Raw genomic sequence first — 9,748 nt, forward strand, 5'->3', positions numbered from 1 at the left:
ATAGTATGAGGCATGCATTGGCGAGGAGAAACTGGCCAAGGATACCGAAGGTGTTGACAGTGGATTGGCAATGGCAGACATTTAAAGAACACCTGGATGAACTTCAACAATTGTCCATCCCTGTGTGTTGTAAGAGTAAAACAGGGAAAGTGGCTCACCCGTGCTAATCAGGGAAATCAGGGCTAGTGTTAAAGCCAAAGAGGAGAAACCTTTTCACACAGAGGGCAGTGCATTCATGGAATGAGCTACCAGAGGAAGTGGTGGAGGCTGGTACAATTACAACATTTAAGTGGCATCTGGATGGAGGCATGAATAGGAGGGATGTGGGCTGGAAAATAGGACTAGGTTAGTTTAGGATATCTGGTCAGCATGGACGAGTTGGACTGAAGGGGCTGTTTCTGTGCTGTACACCTCTATGATTTACATAAATTGGGCCAGAAAAGGCAGCAAACCCAAGGACTGATAGAAATTTAAAATTTAGCACAGGAGTACAAAGGAGTATAAACACTGACTGCAAAAGCTTCTCTCAATATAGAACACAAAACAGTACATCACTGTCCAGGCCCTTCAGCCCATGACGTTGTGCCAAACATTTATCTTAATCTAAGATCAACGTAATCTACACACCTCTCAATTTACTGCCGTTCATGGGCGCGTCCAGCAGTCACTTAAATGTCCCTAATGTCTCTGACTCTACTACCACCGCTGGCAGTGCATTCCACGCACTCACCACTCTTTGCGTAAAGAACCTACCTCTGACATCTCCCCTATAACTTCCTCCAATCACCTTAAAATTATGACCCCTCATGACAGCCATTTCTACCCTGGGGAAAAGTCTCTGGTTTTCTACTCTATCTATGCCTCTCATTATCGTGTACACCTCTATCAAGTCACCACTTTTCCTTCTTCTCTCCAGTGTAACAAGCCCTAGCTCACTCAACCTCTCTTCATAAAATAAGCCCTCCAATCCAGGCAGCATCTTGGTAAATCTCCTTTGCACCCTTTCTAAAGCATCTACATCCTTCCTGTAATGAGGCAACCAGAACTGGACATAATATTCCAAGTGTGGTCTAACCAGGGTTTCACAGAGCTGCAGCAAAACCTTGTGGATCTTAAACTCAATCCCCATTAATGAAAGCCAAGACACCATACGCTTTCTTAACAACTCTATCAACTTGGGTGGCAACACTGAGGGACCTATGTACGTGGATCCAAAGATTCCGCTGTTCCTCCACACTGCCATGAGCATTCAAATTCGACCTTCCAAAATGAATCACTTCACATTTATCCAGGTTGAACTCCATCTGCCACTTCTCAGCCCAGCTCTACATCCTGTCAATGTCTTGTTGTAGCCTGCAACAGCTCTCGACACCATCTATAACACTACTGACATTTGTGTCATCAGCAAATTCACTAATCCACCCGTCCACTTCTTTATCCAAGTCATTTATAAAAACTACAAAGAGCAGAGACCCAAGAACAGATCTCTGTGGGACATCACTGGCCACTGACCTCCAGGCGGAATACTTTCCATCCATGGGTTTAGATTAGAGTGGTGCTGGAAAAGCACAGCAGGTCAGGAGACATCCGAGGAACAGGAAAATCGACGTTTCGGACAAAAGCCTGATGAAGGGCTTTTGCCCGAAACGTCGATTTTCCTGCTCCTGGGATGCTGCCTGACCTGCTGTGCTTTTCCAGCACCACCCTAATCTAAACTCTGGTTTCCAGCATCTGCAGTCCTCACTTTTGCCTACTTTCCATCCATTACCACTCATTTTGGGTGGCACAGTGGGTAGCACTGCTGCCTCATAGCACCAGTAACCTGGGTTCAATTCCCGCACTGGGTGACTGTTTGTGTGGAGTTTGCACATTCTCCCCGTGTCTGCGTGGGTTTCCTCTGGGTGCTCCAGTTTCCTCCCACTGTCCAAAGTGTGCTGGCCAGATGAATTGGCCATGCTAAATCGTCCATTGTGTTAGGTCCGTTAGTCAGGGGTAAATATAGGGTAGGGGAATGGTCTGGGTGGGTTACTCTTCGGATGGTTGGTGTGGACTTGTTGGGCTGAAGGGCCTGTTTCCATACTATAGGGAATCTAATCTAAAGTCACTGTATTCTTTTGGCCAGTCAATTATGTATCTAGACAGCCAAAACTCCCTGTATCCCATATCTCCTAACTTTCTGAATGAGCCCACCATGGGGAACCTTATCAAATGCCTTACTGAAATCCATATACACCACATCCACTGCTTGACCATAGTCAACTTGTCTCGTCACATCCTCAAAGAAGTCAATAAGGTTTGTGAGGCATGACCTGCCTTCACAAAGCCATGCTGACTAACTTTAATCAAACTATGTTTTTCCAAATAGTCATAAATCCTATCTCTCAGAATTCTTTCCAGTACCTTGCTTACCACAGGCGTAAGACTGGCTGGTCTGTAATTCCTGGGATTTCCCTATTCCCTTTCTTGAACAGAGGAACAACATTCACCTCCCTCCAATCATCTAGTACTACTCCCGTGGAGAGTGAGGATGCAAAGATCATCGCCAGAGGCACAGCAATCTCATTCCTCACTTCCAATAGTAACCTTGGATATATCTGGTCCAGACCTGGGGATTTATCTATCTTGATGCTTCCCAGAGTTTCAAGCACATCCACTTTTTTAATATCAATCTATTAAAGCCAATTAACCTGGTCCATGGCGTTCTCACTATCAACAAGGTCCCTCTCTCTAGTGAATACGGAAGCAAAAAACTCATTTATGACCTCCCCTACCTCTTCAGGTTCCAGGCACAAGTTCCCTCCACTGTTCCTGATTGACCCTACCCTGCCTCTGGTTATTCATTTATTTATTATAGACATGTAGAATGCCTTTGGTTTTCCCTAATCCTTCCTGCCAAGGCATTTTCGTGCTCTCTCCTAGCACCCCTCAGTCCATTTTTGAGTTCTTTCTTAGCTACCCTGTAATCCTGTAAAGCTGTGCCAGATCCTTGCTTCCTCAACCTTAAGTAAGCTTCCTTTTTCCTCTTGACGAGAAGCTCCTCTTCTCTTGTCATCCAAGGCTCCTTCACCTTACCATTCCTTGCCTGTCTCAGTGGGGCAAAGTTATCTAACACTCGCAAAAAGCGCTCCATAAACGGCATCCACATTTCTGTTGTCATTTCCCTTCCACTGACACACTCATTCGATTGGCTGAACTGGTCCTCAACAATGTCTGCTTTGAATCCTTTGTCCACTTTCTCCAGACCAAAGGGGTAGCCATGGGCACCCGCATGGGCCCCAGCAATGCCTGCCTCTTCGTTGGATATGTGGAACAGTCCATGTTCCGCAGCTGCACTGGCACCATTTACCACCTTTCCCTCTGTTACACCAATGACTGTATTGGCGCCACCTCGTGCTCCGGTGACTAACTCAACACGAACTTCAAGTTCAAACGCACCAACTCCCACAGCTACCTGGACGACACCTCCTCCCACCACCACCCCCCCCCCCCCCCCCCAAACTTGTGAAAACATTATCTATTATTCCCAATTCCTTCACCTCCACTGTATCTGCTCCCAGGAGGACCAACCTCACCATGGAACATTCCAGGTGGCCTCCTTCTTCAAGGACCACAATTCCCACCTACCCTCCCCACCTCAGACAGAGGTTGAGAGGGGTCTTGATTGAGGTCTACAAAATCATGAGAGGTGCAGACAGGGTGAATAGCAAGAAGCTTTTTCCCAGAGTCAGGGTCTCAATTACGAGGAGTCATGAATTCAAGGTGAGAGAGGAAAGGTTTAGGGGAGATATCCATGGAAAGCTCTTTATGCAGAGGGTAGTGGGTACCTGGAATGCATTGCTAGTGGAGGTGGTAGAGGCTGGCACGATAGCATCATTAAAGGTATATCGAGACAGGTACGTGAATGGACAGAGAGTAGAGGGATATAGATCCTTAGAAAATAGGTGAAGGGTTTAGATAGAGGATCTGGATCAGTGCGGGCTTGGAGAGCTGAAGGGCCTGTTCCTGCGCTGTAATTTTCTTTGTTGTTTGTTAGATTCTAGAAGAGTTCCAATGGACTAGAAAGTAGCTAATGTAACCCCACTCTTTAAAAAGGGAGAGGGACAGGAAATATGAATTTGATTAGATTACCTACAGTATGGAAACAGGTCCTTCGGCCCAACAAGTCCACACTGACCCTCCGAAGAGTAACCCCACCCAGACCCATTCCCCTATCCTCTATCCTGACTAATACACCTAGCACTACGGGCAATTTAGCATGGCCAATTCACCTGACCTGCACATCTTTGGACTGTGAGAGGAAACCGGAGCACCCGGAGGAAACCCAGGCAGACACAGGGAGAATGTGCAAACTCCACACAGACAGTTGCCTGAGGCTAGAATCGAACTTGGGTCCCTGGCGCTGTGAGCCACCGTGCCGCCCAAAATTATAGGGTGGTTAGCCTGACATGAGTAGTGGGAACTGAGTATTTCGAAAGCAGTGACAGAATCGGTTCTAGTCAGCATGGATTCTATAAAGGGAAATCATGTTTGACGAATCTTCTGGAATTTTTTGAGGATGTGACCAGTAGAATGGACAAGGGTGAATCAGTAGATCTTGAGTATCTGGACTTTCAAAAACTTTTCACAAGGTTCCACACAAGAAATTAGTAAGGAAAATTAAAGCTCATGGCATCAGAGGTAATGCATTGACATGGATAGAGAACTGGTTGGCAGGCAGGAAGCAGAGAATTAGAATAAACAGGTTCTTTTCAGAGTGGCTGGTAGTGGGATACCGCAGGGTTCAGTGCTTGAATCCCAGTTCACAATATACATTAAAGATTTGGACGAAGGAATTGAATGCAATATGTCCAAACTGCAGCTGACACTAAGCTGGGTGGCAGTTTGTGCTGTGAGGATGTTGCTAAGAGGCTGCAGCGTGACTTGGACTGGCTGGCTGAGTGGGCAAATAGTTGCAATATAATGCAGATAAATGTGAGGTTATCCACTTTGGTCACAAAAACAGGAACGCAAATTATTACCTGAATGATGGCAACTTAGGAAAAGGTGAGGTGCAACAATAGGGGAGGCAATGGTCTAATGGTATTATTGCTGGACTGTTAAACCAGACACCCAGATAATGAGCTGAGGACCTAGGTTCAAATTCTGCCTCGGCGAATGGTGGAATATGAATTCAATAAAAAACTCTGGAATTAAGAGCCTAATGAATCCATTGTCGATTGTTAGAAAAACCCATCTGGGTTCACTAATATCCTTTAGGGAAGGAAATTGAGATCCTTACCTGGTCTGGCCTACATATGACTCCAGACCCACAGCAATGTGGTTGATTCCTAACTGCCCTCTGGGTGATTAATGCTGCTGAGCCTGTGATGTCCTCATCCCATGAATGAATAAAAAGAAAGGCCTGGGTGTCATAGTGGAGCGGTCGCTGAAGGCTGGCATGCAGGTGCAGCAGGCAGGGAGGAAAGCTAATGGTACGCTGGCCTCCATAGCAAGAGGGTTTGAGCAAGGATGTCTGGTGTTGGACAAAGTTAAAAATCACACAACACCAGGTTATAGTCCTACAGTTTATTTGGAAGTACTAGCTTTCACAGTGCCGCTCCTTCATCAACTAGCTACTTGACGAAGGAGCAGTGCTCTGAAAGCTAGTATTTCCAAATAAACTTGTTGGACTATAATCTGGTGTTATAATTTTTAACCTTGCTGCAGTTATACAGAGCCTTGGTGAGGCCACACCTTGAGTATTGTGTGCAGTTTTGGTATCCCAATCTGAGGAAGGACATTTTTGTTATTGAGGGAGTCCAGCAAAGGTTTACCAGACTGATTCCCAGGATGGCTGGACTGACATATGAGGTCGAATGGGCTTGTATTTACTGGAATTTAAAAGAATGAGGGGGGATCTCATAGAGACATATAAAATCCTGATGGGACTGGACAGGCTAGATATAGGAAGAATGTTCCCAATGTTGGGGAAGTCCAGACAAGGGGTCACAGTTTAAGAATAAGGGATGAGCCATTCAGGACTGAGATGAGGTAGCATTTCTTCAGTGAGAGAGTTGTGAACATGTGGAATTCTCTCCCACAGGAACCTGTTGGGGCCAGTTCGTTAGATAGACTCTGGAGAAAGCTGGATGTGGTCCTTGTGGCTAATGGGATCAAGGGGTATGAGGAGAGTGTGGGAATGGGATATTGAGATTGCATCATCAGCTGTGATCATATTGAATGGTGCAGGTTTGAAGGGCTGAATGGCCTACTCCTGCACCGATTTTCTATGTGTCTATGTTTAAGGGGTCTTACTGTCTCTCTAATTACTCTTTAATCCTTAATGTATTTGTAGAATCCTATTGGAGTCTTCTTAACCCTATGAGGCAAAGCTATCTCATGGCCTCTTTTTGCCATCCTGATTTCCCTCTTAAGTATACTCCTACTGCCTTTATACTCTTCTAAGGATCGACCTGATCCCTGTTGTCTATATCTGACACATGCTTCTTTCTTATTCTTGACCAAAATCTCAATTTCTCTAGTTATCCAGTATTCCCTACACCTACCAGCCTTGCCCTTCATCCTAACAGGAACAACTTGTCTCTGGCACCTCATTATCTCATTTCTGACGGCTGCAGTGCAGCTACATAAGATAATAAAAAAAGGCGTATGGCATGCTTTTGCCTTCATTAGAAGGAGCATTGAGTATAAGGATAGACAAGTTATCCTGCAGTTTTACAGATCTTCACTTAGACTCCACTTGGAATATTGAATTGAAAAGTGTGGCATTGGAAAAGCACACTGGGTCAGGCAGCCTCCAAAGGGCAGGAGAGTCAATGTTTCGGCATAAGCCCTTCATCAGGAATGTGATGCATCTGCAGTCCTCACTTTCTCCTCCACACTGGGAATATTGCATACAGTTCTGGTCACCACACACTGCCAGAAGGATGTAGATGCTTTGGAGAGGGTACAGAAAAGGTTTACCAGGATGTTGCCTGGTCTGGGGGATTCTAGCCATGGAGAAAGGTTGGATAAACTGGGTTTGTTTTCATTGGAATACAGGAGGTTGAAGGGGTGACCTGATAGAGGTTTATATGGGGGTGGGGTGGGGGCATAGATCGAGGGAAAAGTATGAGCTTTTTTCCAGGGTGGAGAGGTCAATTACTAGGGACACAGATTCAAGGTGTGAGGGAAGAAGTTTAAAACATCTCACACACCCCCAACCCTACCTTCACACCTGCAAACCCCCACAACCCCCACCCTGTCCCCACCCACTCACACCCCTCACCTTCACATCAACCCACCCCCCCTCAACTCTCTCTCTATTCCCTCCCCCCTCACAGGTTTTTCACACAAAGGGTACTGAGTGCCTGGAACGCGCTGCCAGAGGAGGTGGTGGAAGCAGACACAATAGCAGCATTCAAGAAGCACCTGGACAAACGCATAGATAGCAAGGGAATAGAGGGATACGGACCCTGTAGTGAAGACTGTTTTTGTATGGAAGGGCAAAAGGTGTCAGCGCAGGCCTGGAGGGTCAAAGGGCCTGTTCCTTTGCTGTGTTCTTTGTTCTAACAAGGAACACTCTCAGGACAGGGACAGCACAGGGTTAGATACAGAGTAAAGCTCCCTCTACACTGTCCCCCATCAAACACTCCCAGGACAGGGACAGTACAGAGTTAGATACAGAGTAAAGCTCCCTCTAGGGTGTAGGTTTGCTCGCTGAGCTGTAGGTTTGATATCCAGACATTTCATTACCCAGCTACGTAACATCATCAGTGGCGACCTCCAAGTGAAGCGAAGCTGTTGTCTCCTGCTTTCTATTTGTATCCTTCTCCTGGATGGGGTTCTTGGGCTTTGTGGTGATGTCATTTCCTGTTCGTTTTCTGAGGGGTTGATAGATGGCATCGAGATCTATGTGTTTGTTTATGGCGTTGTGGTTGGAGTGCCAGGCCTCTAGGAATTCTCTGGCATGCCTTTGCTTAGCCTGTCCCAGGATAGATGTGTTGTCCCAGTCGAAATGGTGGCTTTTTTCACCCGTGTGAGAGAGGGTCGTGTCTTTTTGTGGCTAGCTGGTGTTCGTGTATCCTGATGGCTAACTTTCTTCCTGTTGGCCCTACGTAGTGTTTGTGGCAGTCCTTGCATGGAATTTTGTAGATGACGTTGGTTTTGGCTATGGGTTGTACTGGGTGTTAAGTTTGTTAGTTTTTGTTTGTGTGTGTTGGTGGGTTTGTGTGCTACTAGGATTCCGAGGGGTCTTAGTAGTCTGGCTGTCAGTTCTGGAACTTCTTTGATGTATGGTAAGGTGGTTAGGGTTTCTGGCTGTGTTTGGTCTGCTTGTTGTGGTTTTTTCTTGAGGAATCTGCAGACTGTATTTTTTGAGTATCCGTTCTTCTTGAATACGTTGTATAGGTGGTTCTCCTCTGTTTTCCGAAGTTCGTCTGTGCTGCAGTGTGTGGTGGCTCGTTGGAATAGTGTTCTGATACAGCTTTGTTTGTGTGTGTTGGGATGGTTACTGGTGTAGTTGAGTATTTGGTCAGTGTTTGTCAGTTTTCTGTATACGCAGGTTTGTGGTTCTCCGTTGTCTGTTCTTTTGACTGTGACGTCCAGGAATGCGAGTTTGTTGTCGGTTTCTTCCTCCTTGGTGAACTTTATGCCTGTGAGGGTGTTGTTGATGATGTTAAATGTCTCTTCTATCTTGTTTCGTTTTGTGATGACAAATGTATCATCTACGTAGCAGACCCAGTTAACTAACAAACTTAAAAGACCCAGTACATCCCATGGACAAAACCAACGTCGTCTACAAAATTCCACAATCTACCACAAACACTACATAGGACAAACAGGAAGAAAGTTAGCTATCAGGATACACGAACACCAGCTAGCCACAAGAAGACACGACCCTCTCTCCCCCGTAGCCCTACATACGTATGAAAAAAACCACCAATTCGACTGGGACAACACATCTATCCTGGGACAAGCTAAGCAAAGGTATGCCAGAGAATTCCTAGAGGCCTGGCACTCCAACCACAATGCCATAAACAAACACATATACCTAGATGCCATCTATCAACCCCTCAGAAAACGAACAGGAAATGACATCACCACAAACCCCAGGAACCCCATCCAGGACAAACATATAAATAAAAGCAGGAGACAACAGCTTCGCTTCACTTGGAGGTCGCCACTGATGATGTTACCTAGCCAGGTAATGAAACGTCTGGATATCAAACCTACAGCTCAGCGAGCAAACCTACACTCTAAACCTCAACCTGAGCTACAAACCTTCACAAACCTTGCAAAAGCTCCCTCTACATTGTCCCCCATCAAACACTCCCAGGACAGGGACAGTACAAGGTTAGATAGAGAATACTCACAGCCACATGATGCTCAGATCAATCATGAAGGGACTCCCTTTGAGGCCCCTGCTTGTCATTCGGTTGCCTCATTCCCCACATTTTTTCATCCCTCTCTTGAATTCAGTCGCAGATTAAAATGGGGAACCCAACCTCTCACTGTTCCCCTTCCCCCAAGGTATCCTGCAGCTGCTCTGTGACACTCTGCAGCCTTGCTCTAGGGATGGAACTCTGTCCAGGAATCACAGTGACAGCCTCAGAAACAGGGGACGGGGAGGGGGAGGTCGGGAAGAGGAGAGACGTTGACAGGAAGGTGGGAAAGAGAAGGAGGGGAAGAGGAGGGGGAAAGGGGGGGAAGAGGAGGGATGGAAGAGGAAGGGGAGAGGAGGGGGGAAATGGGGAATGAGGGGGTGAGG

Source organism: Chiloscyllium plagiosum, chromosome 7 (genome assembly GCF_004010195.1).
Source record: "Chiloscyllium plagiosum isolate BGI_BamShark_2017 chromosome 7, ASM401019v2, whole genome shotgun sequence".
Taxonomy (NCBI): domain Eukaryota; kingdom Metazoa; phylum Chordata; class Chondrichthyes; order Orectolobiformes; family Hemiscylliidae; genus Chiloscyllium; species Chiloscyllium plagiosum.